This window comes from Aquila chrysaetos, chromosome 10 (assembly GCF_900496995.4).
Source record: "Aquila chrysaetos chrysaetos chromosome 10, bAquChr1.4, whole genome shotgun sequence".
NCBI classification, from domain to species: domain Eukaryota; kingdom Metazoa; phylum Chordata; class Aves; order Accipitriformes; family Accipitridae; genus Aquila; species Aquila chrysaetos.
The window spans coordinates 2,234,281-2,250,376 of record NC_044013.1 but is presented as its reverse complement, the minus strand read 5'-3'; positions in this window follow the sequence as shown (position 1 = coordinate 2,250,376).

The following is a 16,096-nucleotide window of genomic DNA, read 5'->3' as shown; positions in this document are numbered from 1 at the left end:
CCCACCCCACGCTGCGTGATTTGCCTCTTTCCTAATGGCTCCAAAATATCCAATATTTTCCTAGGCAGAAAGCTTTTGTCACAGTGAGAGGGAGCCAGCTGATGGGGATGCTTTTGCATTTCTGGCCCACGGCTGTGGGTGCAGGCTGGGTGCTGGCAGCCAGCCCGCGGGGCAGCTCCTGGGTGGAAGCTGCCCAAGGAGATATTCTGGTCTTACTTTGGCTCAAATATTTGTAACGGGAAAAGGAGGGACTTCTAAGGAACCCAAATGAAGGAGACTTTGCATCAAACTTCCTAAAGAAAGCGAACGCAAATTTTGCTAGAAAATTTGCTATTCATGGATTTTTTTTGCTATTCATTAATTTTCGCATGCATGCATATATGACATGGGTGAGCAAAGGGTGTTTAATATCATTTAATGAAGTTACACAAGAGACAATAGTTGCCCCGAGTCCTTGAGAAGGCACCAGCGGTGCCAGGGTTCCCAGGCTCTATTTTCCTGCGAGGGCAAGTGCCACATCCTTCAAGCTCCTTTATTTTCCCCACTCCATGTCAGTCCAGTGCCCAGAGCCCTGAAAATATTTACATGAAGGTCTCAGCAGTGGAAAAAACTTTAGCAAAGGGCTGTGGTTAAAGGCTACTGAAGCTTGACTGAAATAATTGCCCATCCTCGGCAGCCCGGGGAGGCTCTACGGTGATGTGATGAAGAAAGCAAGCAGGAAAACTCCTTCCTGAATACCAGGGATGTCCCATAACCAAAGTGGGGTCTATATTCACTATATAGTCACAATATTCACGATGGGTTCAGTAATCACTACTATTGAACCTCTGTGCACTGTGGCTCGTGGAGATTTGAAACCGAGTAAGAAAACAGTGAGAAAAATACCTGACAGTGTGAGAGACTGATCAGCATCACTGTGCAGAGAAAAGCGTTTAAAACTTGTCCAAACCCTAGGCTTCTGGAAGAGCTGGTGGTTTTGTTCTATTGGCTCAGACTTGTTTGGGGAGTTTATAATTTTCTCTTTATTTTCTTTGCTTTTAACCAAGACGTCATACCTTGTACTTCTTTTCCTGGTCTTGGAGCACTTGCTGGGGGTTGCCACATCCCCTGCGTCCCGCGGCTGGTGTCACACCAAACTCACAGGTTTCGGACGGCAGCCGCTGGAGAAGGGCTCAGAGCTGGTATTTGGAGCTACTCAGTATTCAGTGGCACGGCTTACCTAATGCACATGGATTTAATTCATTTCTGATTGATCCCATAATTACAAAATTTGTTTAAAGCTGTTATATTATCTCCTTATTTGACACAATATGGCACAATTTTGTTATAGTATTGAAAACCAAATAAGACAACTGCAGTTGGTAGCATTTCAAAGAAATATTCCCTTTAAGATGAAATCAATCCTGTTTCAAGTTTATTCCCTTGCTTTATGATTGAGGCTCTAGGGGTGTATTTTGCTGAAAAATGTCTTTTTGATTTTTCAGAAATTCTTTAGATTAATATGCAGCTGTCATTGCAAGGCAAATCCAGGCCCGCTTTCATGTGCCTCTTCTCTCCCCAGGCTGCGGCGAGTGCCTACCCCTGCCGGGGAGGCAGCCGCTGTGCCGGCGGGCAGCACCGGGCACGGCCGCCCCGGCCCCCGCTCTCCTCTCGCCCCCCGTGCCCACCTCTCCCCCGGTTCACGCTCGCCACCCGTTTTTAAAGCAGGCTTAAAGTGCGACCCCCACGACAACATAAAGAGAGTTTCGGTCCTTTGTGCTTCCCTCGGTGTGCCTTTTGAAAAGTTGTTTGACTTGCAGATCATGTCGAATAAACTTTCTAAGGGGATACTTTTGAGTAAATAGACGCTGAAGGCCGTAAGTGAAGTTTAAATATTTATATCGATATTTAACCACTTATTCTTCCCGCGGCGTCAGTCGTCACCTCCCAGTTTGTTTAACCCAGCTCCCGTGCCCAGAGCTGCCCGCCCGGCTGCAGCGACCGCAGGGATGAGAAGCAAGCCTTGCTCCGACGTCGGGTCGGTGCTCTTCTCCAGCCGCTTCGTCCAGCACTAGCAACTCTTCCCCAGCTGCCCGGGATGCTATTACTGCCTTAGTCCAAGTGGTTAAAGGATGGATTTGTATTCCTTTACTCACCTTAGATGGAAAATCACTTCCCGAATTATCAGCCAGAACCCACCGGAGCCCAGCCGGGAGGCAGGAGAGATGCCGCAGGCAGCACCCCTGCCCGCAAGGGGCTCGCGGCAGCTGGGGGCACCTCTGTGTGCCCCACGCAACCGCCAAACTCCGGAGAATTTGTCTTAGGATTTTTAAATTTATGCCAAAACGGAATTTATCAAATCCGCAGACCAGTGTCGAATGCAGTCCTGTGTGCTGGTTTATGGCCAGATTGCATCTCCCACCCCAACGAGGTTCGCGCCGCTGCTCCCAGCACGTGCGTGGCAAAGACACTACGTACAAAACCGTATTAGTCAATAGCAGGTCTGACAAAAACTTATGAAATGTGGTTCTGCTGCATCATAGAGATTGTTTTAAGAAAAGACGTATAAAACAGCGTCACCGTTTTCATGAAGAGCTCCTTGACTTCTCCACGGTAAAATCCTGCCCATCCACCACCTGCCCAGAGATGCCACCCACACGTGGGGCCTGTCGGCTCCTGACATTTAATTACTCATTGATGAAGTTCTTAGGCAAACGAGGCACCGAGCTCGCCTTCCACCCATGATGGCATCGGGACGTGGGGCGCAGGGTCGGCTTGGGGAGCCCTGCCCCGGACCCGCGGGGAGAGGGCACCCGGCTGCCCGCTCGCAGGCGGCAGGAGCAATGTGCCAAATCACCCTGAGCAGGTTTCTGTGCGATTTCACCAGAGATTAATAAAAACTATTATTTGGAGGAGCTTTTGCATATTTTATTTTCTTGTCTAAGCCGGAGAGTTCCAAATCAGGCGTTTCTGCTCTTTCAAAGAATGAGAAATGCTGTTAGGGAATAATACATTAATAGCTGAAATGCTACACACACTTGTTTTACTAAGGCTGTTTCAGCGCTAGTTGAATAATTCTGTTGATTCCGCCACTTTAACATAAAATTTGTATTTGAACTGCTTTCTCAGAAGCCTTCTGCCACAGCTGGAGTCATAGGATGAGTCAAAACAAGGATATATGAACACAGAGAGCGCAGGAGTGGGAGCGTTGTGTGCAGAAGTGCTCATCTCTCCCTAAAATTTGGCTCTTCATTTCTTTGTACTCTGTTTGATTTCCCTTTTTCCATATTTCTTTCCTATTTCCATTTTCCTTCAGGGCATCTGCAAAGAGCTCAGCTGGGACAGGGTTTATATCAAGTATCAGGAGTCCAAGTTTAGCGTGGTTGGAAAATGCAAAAACCATTTGCTCTTTCTGAAAGCAAATATCAGCAGCGTGCGCAATCCAGTGCCGAGAAGTTTTGCAGAAAACATCATCAACAAAATTTCTTGACAAGTCTGAACCCAGATGCTCAAAAACATTTGTCTCGTGGCTGCTTCTACTCCAATAGCGAAGGTGTGGACGGACAGATCCTGGCTCAGACCAACCTTCCCTGCAGCTCCGCATTTGGGCACATTTCTGGGTTGATATTTCTCCCAGACAGAGCTGGGATTATGCACCAGCGTGAATGCTGCAACCCTGGCCACAGGTACTTTATCCTTTGTCTCCTGTATGAAGATGTTCTATCCCAGCCAGATTTACAGCTGTGGCCCTCTGAGCCCACAGCACTGCATTCCTGAGGAATGGCAAGAATGAAGGTAAACCTTCTCCTAAACACATTTCTAACTGCGCCCTCCATCCCGAGCAAAACCCAAGTACCCAAACCCCAAGCTCCTGCTGTAGATGTGGAGGGATCGAGGGAGCTGTACCCCAACAGCAGCACTGCCAGCACGATGAGAAGCAACGATTCCTAGAGATGCTGGAAACATCACATATTACAGACCCAAAATTCCATTTATTTTTTTTTTTAAGCATTGAATACTTCTTCTTTTCCAGGACAATATCACAGAAACTTTCGTAGTGGAAGATACCGCATACTACACATACAAGGAGTAAGTGTATACATTCACACAGCCTATAATTTTTCCTGCCTAGTATGAGGTGTTTTATATAAGCAAACATTCAGAAGGGGAAAGGGTGACAGGAGCTTCGGGATGCCCGCTGGTGGTAATTAAGCACAGACTAACCGACACTTAATAAATAGAAATTAAAATGACTGTTTTCTGTGTTGACATCACACATTGCCCGTCAGCCTCCGGGGAGCTCTGGTCCATGCCTCAGGGCCGCATCCTGCGCGGGGCTGGGCAGCCGGCTCCCAGGCACATCGCTGGGCACTGCATCCCCCGTGCTCCCAGAGCTGCTCCCCAGTGCTATAAACATCTTGGAGGATAATTCTGAGAGAGGCTGGATCTTTTCCAAAGGAATTTCCAAAACTCCTCCTCCTCCATGTGTTTTATTGACTGTGGTCTTCTTATTTAAAATGATTTATGACGAATTTTGGCTGATGCTCCTCTCTCAGCAACACTTTCTACAGATTTAATAATTACTCCGAAGACAAACCTCGGTTCCAACAGCGGCCGTCACTTGTGCTGTGAACGGATGCGTGCTGCGACCCCTCTCCTCTGGCTGACGGCTGTGTACCACTGCATTGCTTCACATCGCATCGCCACTTTCAGTAAAAAAATTGCAATTTGCAGTAAATGCATATTTGGAGCGCTTCTAAGGCAGTGTATCAGTAAGTGTAAAGGCTTTGTTTCTGAAATACTCGGAGGCAGCGAAGATTACCAGCCGGGGAGGAAGCCTTCGCAAACCAGACTTGGTTTATGGTAGACTAATTTGGGGTATGAGTATCGCTGGAGATCTGATTGCATAATTATTTAATGCAGATTGAAAACACGAGCAGCGTTTCAGCGTTCATGTGCCGATGGTCCCCGTTTCCGCCGGCACGGGCGCAGCTTTTGTTTGCTGCTGCGGGCGCGGGAATGCTGGTGATTTACACATGTTTCGGATGAAGGATAGTCACGTGCATCTTGTGCTTACAACGTTTTACATTACTCTAGATTATACATCTGTCATGTTAGTTATTAAGTCGCTGCGGATTACATTGCATTACTGCTTAACAAGGAGATGTATTGCAGAGCAGGGGAATGCCGTGCCTGTTCCAGCAAAGGACATTGTTTTCCCATATTTCTCTAGAAAGATCGCACATTATAATCGCTGTATACAGTATACCATGTAAAATGATCCCCATTTATTTCATACAATAGATACTGTGTCATTTAATTAATTTAGACTAAAGAGGAATGATCAGCATTCAATAACAACTTTACCTTTGGGACTGTAAATGAAAAACCCTCGTTCTACACAGCAGCCAGAGACAGGAGAGCGCTCCTGGAGCTAAGGTTTGCAAGGAGAGAGGAAAACTGCCCCCGCGCCCCCTCTTTTTCCCCCAAAATATATAATGAATGTATAAAATTGATCTAATTCATCTAGTGGCCATGAAAGCTACAGCACCATGCACGACTGACCCACAGAAGAAATGCCAACGATTTAAGGAAATCACGCACAACCACAGCCCTGCACACGAGGAAACCATCCTGACCGACGGCGGAACCCGTACCAGCAGTACTGCTTTCTTTTCCTAATACTTGTACTTTTTTACAGCTTTTTTTTTGTTCTTAAAGGAAGTATAATAGGAAAGTATAACGGTACACCTCTAAGGATGATGTTTATGTTGCGCGGAGCACCACACCAGCGACTGCCTGAAGTGGTGATGCTGCCTCTTAGCATTCCTGTCCCTGCAGAATCCATTTCTATATTATGGAGATTTCTGCAGATCTTAGGCCATGAGTATTGAACAGTCCTCACCTCTCACAGCTTCTCATTGACCCAGAGTACAATACAGGCTTTTTTGAACATAAAAGCATCATTGACAACCCCTATATTACTCCAAGATATTGTTTACCCATGTGCTAGAGGAGACTTTTAAACTTGCCGCTAATTAGAAGTAAGTTACCGAGGCCAAGCCTTCAGTTAGTTATCACACCTCCTTGTTCGTCGCTTCCGTTGGAGGCAATCTCTTCATCATAATTGCACGGGGTTTGATGAGCGCTGAGGTAGCACCCCGTGTTTTGTTTGCTCTTTCTTTTGCCCGGGGCGCATCCCCTGCCCCACGCGAAGGGGATGACACCAGCAGCAGACCCCGAGCTGCCACTGCAAACCTTCGGTGCCTCTTACACCTCGCTCTTAGCTTTCCTCTCACTTTTATAGCTCCGCGCATTCACTGCAAGCACTACTTTCAGCATACATTAAGTGATCTATTTTAATCGCGAGTAGCAGAGCTCCTCACTCCAAAACAGTTTTTCTTCTTGGGAGAGACGACGTGCACTGGAGGCCTGGGTTAGCCTCCGCGATGCTCCTCGGTAAATTAGCTCTGGAAAAGTCTTTCATTGCAGCCTTTAGCAGCTGGAGTATTTAAATATAACCACACAGCTTTCATTGGATGTAATAAAAGATTCTCATCTGTATTACTGGGTTCGATATAAGTGGTTTGCCTCTCAAATGTATTATAGTTCATTTCATATTTAGTGATACAGTAATAGCTTAAATTGTGCATTGAGGTCAAGGACATTGATCTGTCTAAACAAATACTGCTATTAATTAGAGGTGAGCTTGCACTAAAATACCTGGCCTTCGCGGGACACTTCAGACACCCCCAAAGAACTGGCGTTGGCAGTTATTTTCCCGATGACTCTGTTGACGAGGAGTTGATCGCCGGAAGGTGAACCCGGGTACCCTGATCACAGGATGAGGAAGGGTTGGGGGGATCCCCGAGAAGACCCCCCCAGCCCAGCTCCAGCCAGCTCAGCTCAGCCCACCGCGGTCCCCACTTCCTTTCTGCCCCCGATGGAGAGCAGAATTTTCGCAGAAATTAAATTTTTTTTTTTTTAATTTGCTAACATTTTGTTATTAATGCTAAGGTGTGCAAAAGGAAGCCCTGTTGCGTCCGCAGGCGACGAGTAGGAACGTGCCACCCTGCAAGCGTGGGGAGCGGGAGAGAGGTCACGGTAACGAACCATAACAGCATTAATTACCACATCTGTACCAGGGCATGCCTAAAGCCTTTGCTCCGAACCACAGCTCACGCGTGTCCTCTCCGGCGTTGTCCAACCGCGCTGGCGTTGCCCACGGGGCTGGGGTTGCCCTTTGCCGTTGGCTCCGCGTGGGCGAGGGACGGCTGCTGCCCCGGAGCCCACAACGGACCAAGGATAACAGCCTCAAGGACAACCTCAAGGATAACCTCCAGGATAACACCTTCTCTCTCAGCGCCTTCGCTCCTCTTCCCATCAATCCTCTTCCCACATCTTTTTCTTCTTTCCCTTTTAGAGCTATTGCCTAGCCAATTCTTTTTAAGCGAAGAAGATTTTACAAAGTCTCATGGGCCATTTCCCATGTCTATAAACGTTTTATTACTTGGGCAATATGGCCAAAGCACTCACTTGTCTCCTTTCCAAGACCTCAAACACAACAAAACAGCTCCCCTAAATCCTCACTCCCGAGTGCATACTCATTTCCTCGCTACCACCAGATCACCTTAATGAAATCAATGAGTTTATACAAGAAATACTAAGCTGTCAAGAAAAGTCTTTCCCTATTAGTGCAGTGATTTTATTAAAATGTTTCAAGCAAAACCAAACAAAGAACTTAAACGGATCTGGGGGAAAAAAAGTCATGGACAAGAGATGGTGGAAAGCCCTGCAGTGCCAGACACGGCGGCTGCAAAGACCAGGGGCACAAGGGATGTCTTGGTGAGGTTGGCTGTTTACATAAAGGCGTTTGGCTACGAGCAACAGGCTCCTGAAAGGTTTTGCTACTCCCAGCATTGTTTGCAAACAGTTTGCTCTGATGCACACATGGAGTTGTTGACAAATAACTCCTACGCTGCAAGCTCCCAGCCTTTTTTTACCCAAATTCACTTGCGAGAGCAAAACCTTGCCCAGCCGGGGTGTCTCGGTGCTTTCCCGTGCCGTTTCAGGAGGGCTGCCCACGGCGGGGAGAAGGGAGGCAGGCGGCGAGCGTACCAACGCTGTGTGTAGCCCTGCGTGAAAAACCTGGAACAAACACAAAGCAAAGGCAGGATAAACCAAACCCGCTACTGAGAAGTTGCGGAGGTTATCCATCATTGTCAAGGCTCCCCTTGCAGTATAAGGCATCAGAGGGATTCAGAATACCGGCAGCTATAGCTGTTCCTATATCTTAAGGATATCCTTTTCAGAAGACATCGGTAACGACAACAACAAAAAAAATCCCTCTTTTTAAGGGTCTCATCACGCTGAAAACTTGCTTGGGTTTGTGACAGCACTTTTACATAAAGACAAAAGAATTCAGTTTCCCCGTGATGTGGTACCAAAAATCACATTAGCAGATAGCTGAGCAAGAAGATCAACATTTAATATGTCCCCATCATATACCCGTTTTTAAGTACAAAATGAAATATTGAATAAAGATGGCTTAAAATAAAACCTGTCTCCAGCTCTGTGCTTGGGGCATCTTCACGCAGCAGTGGTAGCCGCCAGGATTGCGTTATATTTGTTGTCGGTTACATCGGGTTCCAAAGCACAACTAAAATAATTTGTCTGTTGTAGGTAGGGAGATTGAACTGATGTATGTTGGCATGGGGAAGATTAGGAGAAAAGTTATGCTCTAAAGCTTAATACATCTGGAATATATATTATAATCTATCCTAAGCTAAACACTGTGTGTGTGCAGCAATTGGAGTTGGCACCGAAGACCTGTAGACCTTGGTGTAATGCAGACCCTCTTCCAAGCCCCTTTAGCTCATACCGTTTCTAAATTGAGCCAGACATGGTGTGTAATATGGAGCAGGGGCACACATCAGTGATCTGGGCTCAATGCACAGCGACTTGCATCAAAAAAAAAATCTCAGTTTCTTTTGGTAAGACGTGGATCTAACGCAGGGCAGGGACGGACTGTGCTCTTTGGGCAGCGGGTGGTCTCGGCTCGCCGCGAGATGCTCTGCTGGATGGAAAGCTGTTTGGCAGGGAGGGCGGCAGATGAAAGCGCTCGTGCTGCAGGTTGTCGTTGCACCGAGCAGCAAGATTTGTACTTTAGCAGCACCTAGATCTGTATTTTGGTGCCCAGGCAGCACAGTAGGAACCTGTGAGTGCCTACGCCTGCCCACCCTGCCTGCTGTGATGCTCCCACGGCAGCACCAGGAAAAGGCAGCAAATAGGCATGGGAAAGTTACATACACAAGAAACACGTGGGTTTTGAGGCCAAGGGCATCCTTTTGGGGGGGTCTTTCATAGCAGCAGCAGCAGCAGCAGCTCGACATCCAAGCATTTTATTGCAAATGTTTGGCTGAGACACATCTCCCAGGACAAGCCACGGCTCCTGTCTCGCTGCCGGCCAGCTCAGCTGCTCGGAGGTCGCACTTTGCAGAAGTTACTGAGCTTTCATAGGTACAAATGGGCAAAAGACGATGGTTTCCTTTGGAGACACTTGACCCCGTCCCATCCCTCCAGTCCCCGGGCAGGAGAGCTGCCTGCCCCCCCAGCGCTGCCCACTGTCCCACAGCAGGTCCCCACAGCCCCACCAGGAAAAGCACGAAGGACGTTATCCACCAGGAGAGAGGGTGAAGCATCCACATCTGTGCAGGGAGAGGATGCAATAAATAACAAATGAGATTTGACTATATAACATAAAATTACTTTCAATGTAAAAATGAATTACGCTACATGTAATAATAAATCATAACTTCACACTTCACCAGCACAGAGCCAGTTCTGAGCTGCAACATCTGGAGCTCAGGCTGAGCCTTCCAGCTTTTGGGGATACCTGGACCCCAAGCTTCATCTCCAGCAGATCAGATGAAAAACTTGAGCCTAATTATCATGAAGGTACCTGCAGGCAGGAAGAAGGCATCACCACTCCATGGCAATATGCGACCCTTGCAATAAGGCCAGATGGGGCGGGAACAATTTCTTTAAAGCAATAGCAAAGCAAAGTCAAGAAGCCCTAAGCTTGGTAATTTGAACAGCTTTCCTACTCCCACTGCAGCAGCACGTGAAGGTACCGGTCAGTGATATGTGTGGGGCCAACATCATGGGTTGTCCTCCTGGGGAGCAGCATCTCTCTGCAGCCAGGGCTGGGGGAATACTCCCTGCTTTCCTGCACAGAGCAGGTGTCAGATCCACGAGGAGCAAGGGCGTGGGATGGGATTCAGGGCAGATGGGATGGGTAAAGCTCAGCGCTGATGTTTTTCCAGGCCCTCGCACAGCCCCAGCACATGACCAGGCTTTGGCCGGTGCCTCACCAGCCGCTCGCCTCGGCAGCTCCCCTCTCCCATACGGAGACTGGCTCCTTGGGAAAATTTGGGTAACGAGGGCTTAAAAACCCTGCTGCAGTTTGGCATCATTCCTTCCGTGTTTCTATTCACAAGCAGACGCTTAGCAAAACAATAACAGTTTTGCAAATGTACGGTCACCACAGACCCTCTGAGGCGGTGGCCGGTTATTCGGCGCATCGCCGGCGTGCCTCTCCTTACCCGACTGCTGCAGCTCTGGGGAGCGCACCCACCGGGTCAAATACCAGACATGGCCCCACGCGGGTACGTCTTGCCCACGCCACGTTGTCGGTGGCACCCGTGGAACCAAAGCACAACCTGGCGTGACGCAGGGCGAGCTGCCAGACCCGTGCACCACGGTCACCGTGCCCCAGCCGGTGGGCAGCACATCGTCGGCTCCCACCCGGGAAAGGCACACCCGGATCCGCAGCTAGGTCACATTTTACTTTTAAGCATTGCACGATTTTTAAGCACCTGTTTGGCATTTGGGCCAAACCGGGTGAAAAGAAACAGTTTGCTAAAAAAGCACCAGTCCCCCGTTCCTGGCCCGTACTGCAAACGACAAAGTTAGAAAAAACACGGACAGAGGCTTGGGAACGCTCGAAAAGCGAGGAGCTGCCAAAAAGCAAAGCAAAGGACCAAATCAGAGGCAGTGCTTCAGCGTGGCTCTGGGACTTTCTTTCCAGATTTACACCCCGGGAGCAAAGACGAGATCAGCCGGAGCGCTTGCGGGGCACTTAGTGAGGATGCGCTGCGGGGTCCCTCCTGGGGGCCGGGGGCATGCATCCCCGCAGGGTTTGGGGTTTCACGGCTCGGCAGCACTGGAACAGCAACTGCTCCATCTGGTGGGAACGGCTCCGGCTGGGTTGGGACCGTGGGCTTCCAGCTTCATCCTACAGAGCAGGCGGCGATGCCCCGGCACGCCGCGGGGCTCCCAGCCCTCTGCCACCACCCAACCGTCGCCCGCTCGACGCACCGGACCCCCTGACACGATGCAGCAAGGATGGACGAGGGAAAGGTACTTGTTGGTAAAGGACACGCGTAAAAGAGGAGCGGAGCGCCGAGGATCGACCGAGGACGAAGCAGACGCCCTGGGGTTGCGCTCATATGCTGCGAAGGCGAAATGAAAGCGGACACGCTGGAGAGCAATGGCTCTTCGGCTGAGCACCCCGGCGTTGAAGGGTGCCTTCCAAGGGTGTTTGAAACGCAAGGCCGAGCACACAACCAGCAAAACCGCGGCAGCGAGCCAGGTCAGCCCGGTGAAACGGGCGTGCAGCTTCAGCCACCCGATCCCCGACGTGAGGGAGAGCCGCTATGGGCACGTATCCGTAAATAAACCCGGGGCCGGCTTCTTTCTGGTTTTAAGCATACGACAGGACAAAGGTTTAAAAGGAGGTTTCACCGGGCTCAGCCCCGTATCGCAGCACAGGGCAGGGACGGGAGCGAGCGGCCCGTGCTGGGCTCTGCCTGTGTTCACAGGCAGGTGCTTTGCTGATTAGTTGAACCATCTTAATATTTAGGAAAAAAACAATGAGCGAAGATAAAAGTGGAAGGAACTGCTTTCACTACAGCTTTGGTTCAACAAAACAAACCAGTTGTGAAGTGGGGGGGTGGTCTAGCAGAGCTCTGCCCCTGCAGCTGCCAGTAATTCAACAGCCCGTTACCATTTCATCCTACATCAAACATTTCTTGCTTCTTCACTACAAATATATAAACAAGAGAGGACTGCAGCACCCTAGGACGTGTAGAAAGCTTCCAGCTTCCGTACTTTAAAAAAACAGACACAGAAACGCAGAAAAAAATTCTATGATGTTCAGCATTTAAACTTTCTTTCCGTATGTTTTTGCTTGCTCGCAACCCAGGGAGAGCACCGAGACGAGGCTGTACTGCAGGACTCACCTCCAAATTAATGATCGTAGATGTGCTTAGACATCATTGACTCCGTACACTTGTCCAGGGCCAACTCAAATGCGCCCATGCTACAAAAACAGTCAAAACGCCCAGCTGTAGGTCCTTAGGTGTGCGATGGGAGAGGTGCCCCGAGCCCAGCCCCGCTGGCCCCGTGGCTAGGGGCTCGCAGTGCCTTTCTGCACTACCCAACATGCCCGAAGTGCTGTATGGAGACAAGCAAACAAACAGAGATGCTGGAAGAAGAGGGGAAGAAATACTTGCTTGCTTTCTAAGCGTGGCACTTTTGTATCTCAGCGAATTGGCGTAACTACAGCTGGCAGTCCTTATATTAAAATATGGGCATTTCTCTGCTGGAAATGCTATCCTCCACTGTTTCCTTGATCTGAAAGCTGCAAGTGTCAATACATCAGCACTGAAGTCTGCTGAGTGCCTAGAAATAAGGTGAAATCATTTCCAAAAGTAAGTGACCACCAGGCTGCTGTTAGCTCTGCCAGCGCAGAGGGAGAGATGGCTTTTTGCAACTTTGATTTACTGACAATTGTTGGAAAAGAAGCAAGCACGAAATGAAAACCCAATATTTCCATTACAGTTTACTTAATAAAAAAATATTGTAGGAAAGTCAGACATCATAAAATGCCCATCTTCTCTCTATATTTACAGGATCATACAATAACTTGAGCCAGACCAGTAATCAATTTTAAAAAGCCCTTTGCAATTGAAGGCACAGACGAGTGTTCAATATCCCCATAGCAAAGCAGCATCCACACTTCACCAGAGCGCCCCGAATACGGCCAGACTGCATTACAGCAAAGGGCAGAGGGTAAAGTACCGACTAAAAGGCTGCTCGCAGAGAGCTCTGGAGCGGGACACCGTATTTCCAAGAAGCCGTTTTGGACACCGAGCAATTTCTCCTCCAACGTGCCCAAGAACTCTTCTGCATCATCCATTCTCCCCACTTGCAAAACACCTTCTCTCGTTGATATGGAGGATATTTTTAATATCAAGCTCCCGTGTAATGGCCAATCCGTCAGGCAGCAAGTGCTGTCGATGGCAAAAAAAAGATCAATTCTGACCAGGTGTTTTCTCCTCCCCTTCACACACACCTCCCTCTCCTCTCCCCCAGCATTACTCCCCCTTCCTTGGCTTCTTCTGGTCCTTCCCATTATCTCCACTTACTCCTGGTCCTGCGAAAGTCTTTGGTTTTGCTGTAGATACCATGACCTCAGTGCCAGGGGCTGGTCCTGGAGCAGAGGACCATGTCACCCAGCCCAACCGCTCTGCTCCAGCGTTCCCCCCCTCCAACATCCACACCGGGCGCTCTGCCCCACGGGCTGTGGTGCCTGGGGGAGTCCCCAGCCTTCCCTGAACCTGCAACGGTTTCAGCTGGGTGTCCTACCTCCTGCTGAGCCGACGTCCCCTAAGGAGACAGCGTTAGCCTGTGCGAGATGCCTGGCCCATGGGCTGGTGGGTTTAGGACTACCGGGGGTCCATCCACGCCCCACCGCAGATGCTAAGGCTTTGCTCACGCTGCGGTCCCCGTAAGTAACCTGGGCAGCTCCATACGTTCGGCTTCGTCAGAAGAACCGAGTCATTTCGCGTACGAGTCACTTCGGGCCTTATCTACAAGAACTGCCTTTAAGAGGAGAAAGTTCAGGCTGCTGCTGAAGGAAATGCAAAGAAAGTCGCTGAGCTTGCGCTGAGAAATAAAGGCTCATTTCCCAGCGAAGGCCATTCCCTCTGGGTGTGTTAAGACCCTGGAAGAAGTCCTTCAGCCGAACAATGCCTTGGGCTCCAAGCAGAAGCAGGTACAAGCCTGTGACCCACTAGCAAGCCAGACAAAATGACGCAATGCTTCTTTCTTCCTGAAGTCTGCAACCTCTCCTCCAAAGACACTTAAAGATAAAATGTGCTGTTACAATAGGTGCTAATTTTGAGGCACGTGATGCTCCTGAGGAACAGTAACTGGTACCTGCCTGAACCTCCACATAGCAGCGAGAAGTTTCAGGGAGCAGGAGGGGCACTGCTGTAAAGTCACACCAGCACTTCTGCCGGAGTCAACCAGCGTTTCTTATTTCTCAGTCGATAGTTTAATCTATTTTAATGATTATCAATACTGATGTTGAGTGTAATCACCTTGTCTGATACAATTGCTAGAATCTAAAAGTCAACTTGATTTTAATGGTTTATTGTTAGGAGTATTATTTAGTCGGATTAAACTGGTCTTAATTTCTCTGCAGTCATCATTTAAAAGCTGTTTGGAACACATTATGGCGACTCCTCTCATCACGATATGAATCAATGCCCTGTCTCCATACCATATATTTTCAGCAGCATCTAGCAAGCAGCCACATGGACAGACACCAAAGTACTACAACCTATTAATATTCATGAATCGTCCCTACCACCATTAAAATTTCCTTAAAATGCACCACAGCAGTGGTTGGATTTACCTCTCCTGGCGGTGACGGAGCCCATTAACCCCCGACTGTCAGAAGAACGGCCGGGAAATGCCCACGAACCAGGATTTGGAGGAGAAGCTGGGGCGGCCCTCGCTGCAGTACTGAGGAGCTTTCAGGGGACGGATCCGGATCCGTCGGAGGAAGCGCTGTGCTGCAAAGGCAGCTCTGGGTGCATCCCCATCGCTTGCCAGGGCTGTCTGTTGCCCACAGCGGCAAAAAAGCCCCAAGCACGAGAACCGGGCTCCGCCGGCAGCAGGGACGTCGCCCAGGGAGCATCAGCCTCCTGCCTGCACGGCCGCTGTAGGGAGCAAGGGCACGTCCGCAGCCAAGAGCCGTACCGGCGGCTTTTGGAACGAAACCTCTGGACCTCGCCCAGACCTTGGCCCCGTAGCAGGAGGCGGCTGCGGACGCAGCGGGGCTGCATCACTGCTCCGTTCCCGGCCGGGTACCAAAGCCGCATCTCTCCTCCCTCCGCGGCAGCTCGCGCGGACCACCACCCTCACCCACAGGACCAACAGCCTTCATGTGCAGAGCATTAATTTCCCGGCCGTCTGCCCTTGGGAAAGCAGGGCGAAGTACTTGTGCCGCTGGGGGACTTGCCTGGGCTCGCTTTGGGACGCAGGCACAGCCGGCGCGGGGTGCACGGACCCACCGTGCCCTGGCTCGGTGTCGTGGCAATCAGCTCACCGCAGCCGCTGGCCCAAGCGTTTTCCGTGTCTTTTCCTTGTTATCCATTAAGTCGTCTTCGTTGTCTGTTACCTGAGTACTAACAAATGCCATTTGAAGGGACCCAGCCCTGGACGTGGGTAACGGTTTCTTAGGGTTCCCTCAGTTAAAGCTTTAAGTACATATTTTTCTTGTTCAAACAAGCGATCGGAACCGATGTGTAATGGCCAGGAGTAACTCCATTCCTGGAAGAATCTTCTGCGGACGATGGAGAACTACGTTAGCTGAATTATTTCATTGATTTGTTTAAAAATAAAGCCCTGGAGACATTTTAGATGTTTCCTTTAGTTAATGAGATTTCCATGATAGTTAAAAAAATAAAATTAGAAAACAATGCCGTTAATCTTGGATTACATGCAGCATGAGGGAAGAATTAGTAGCATAAAGTGAGAAGATTAATACACTTTGCTTCCAACAAAGTAGCTGCAACAGAAGCTACATGTCGTATTTTCCTGCCTGAGATTAACAAAGAGGTGATCAGGATCTGCCCTTTAGTCTCTAACCTGGTATATTTGGGCAAGGCTCTACCTTCTCCTTCTGACATGGCAGGGTCCGGTTCTGAGAAAATAATTATGGGCTGAGCAAAGGATCACAAAGACCTTGCATCCTAATGGGCGA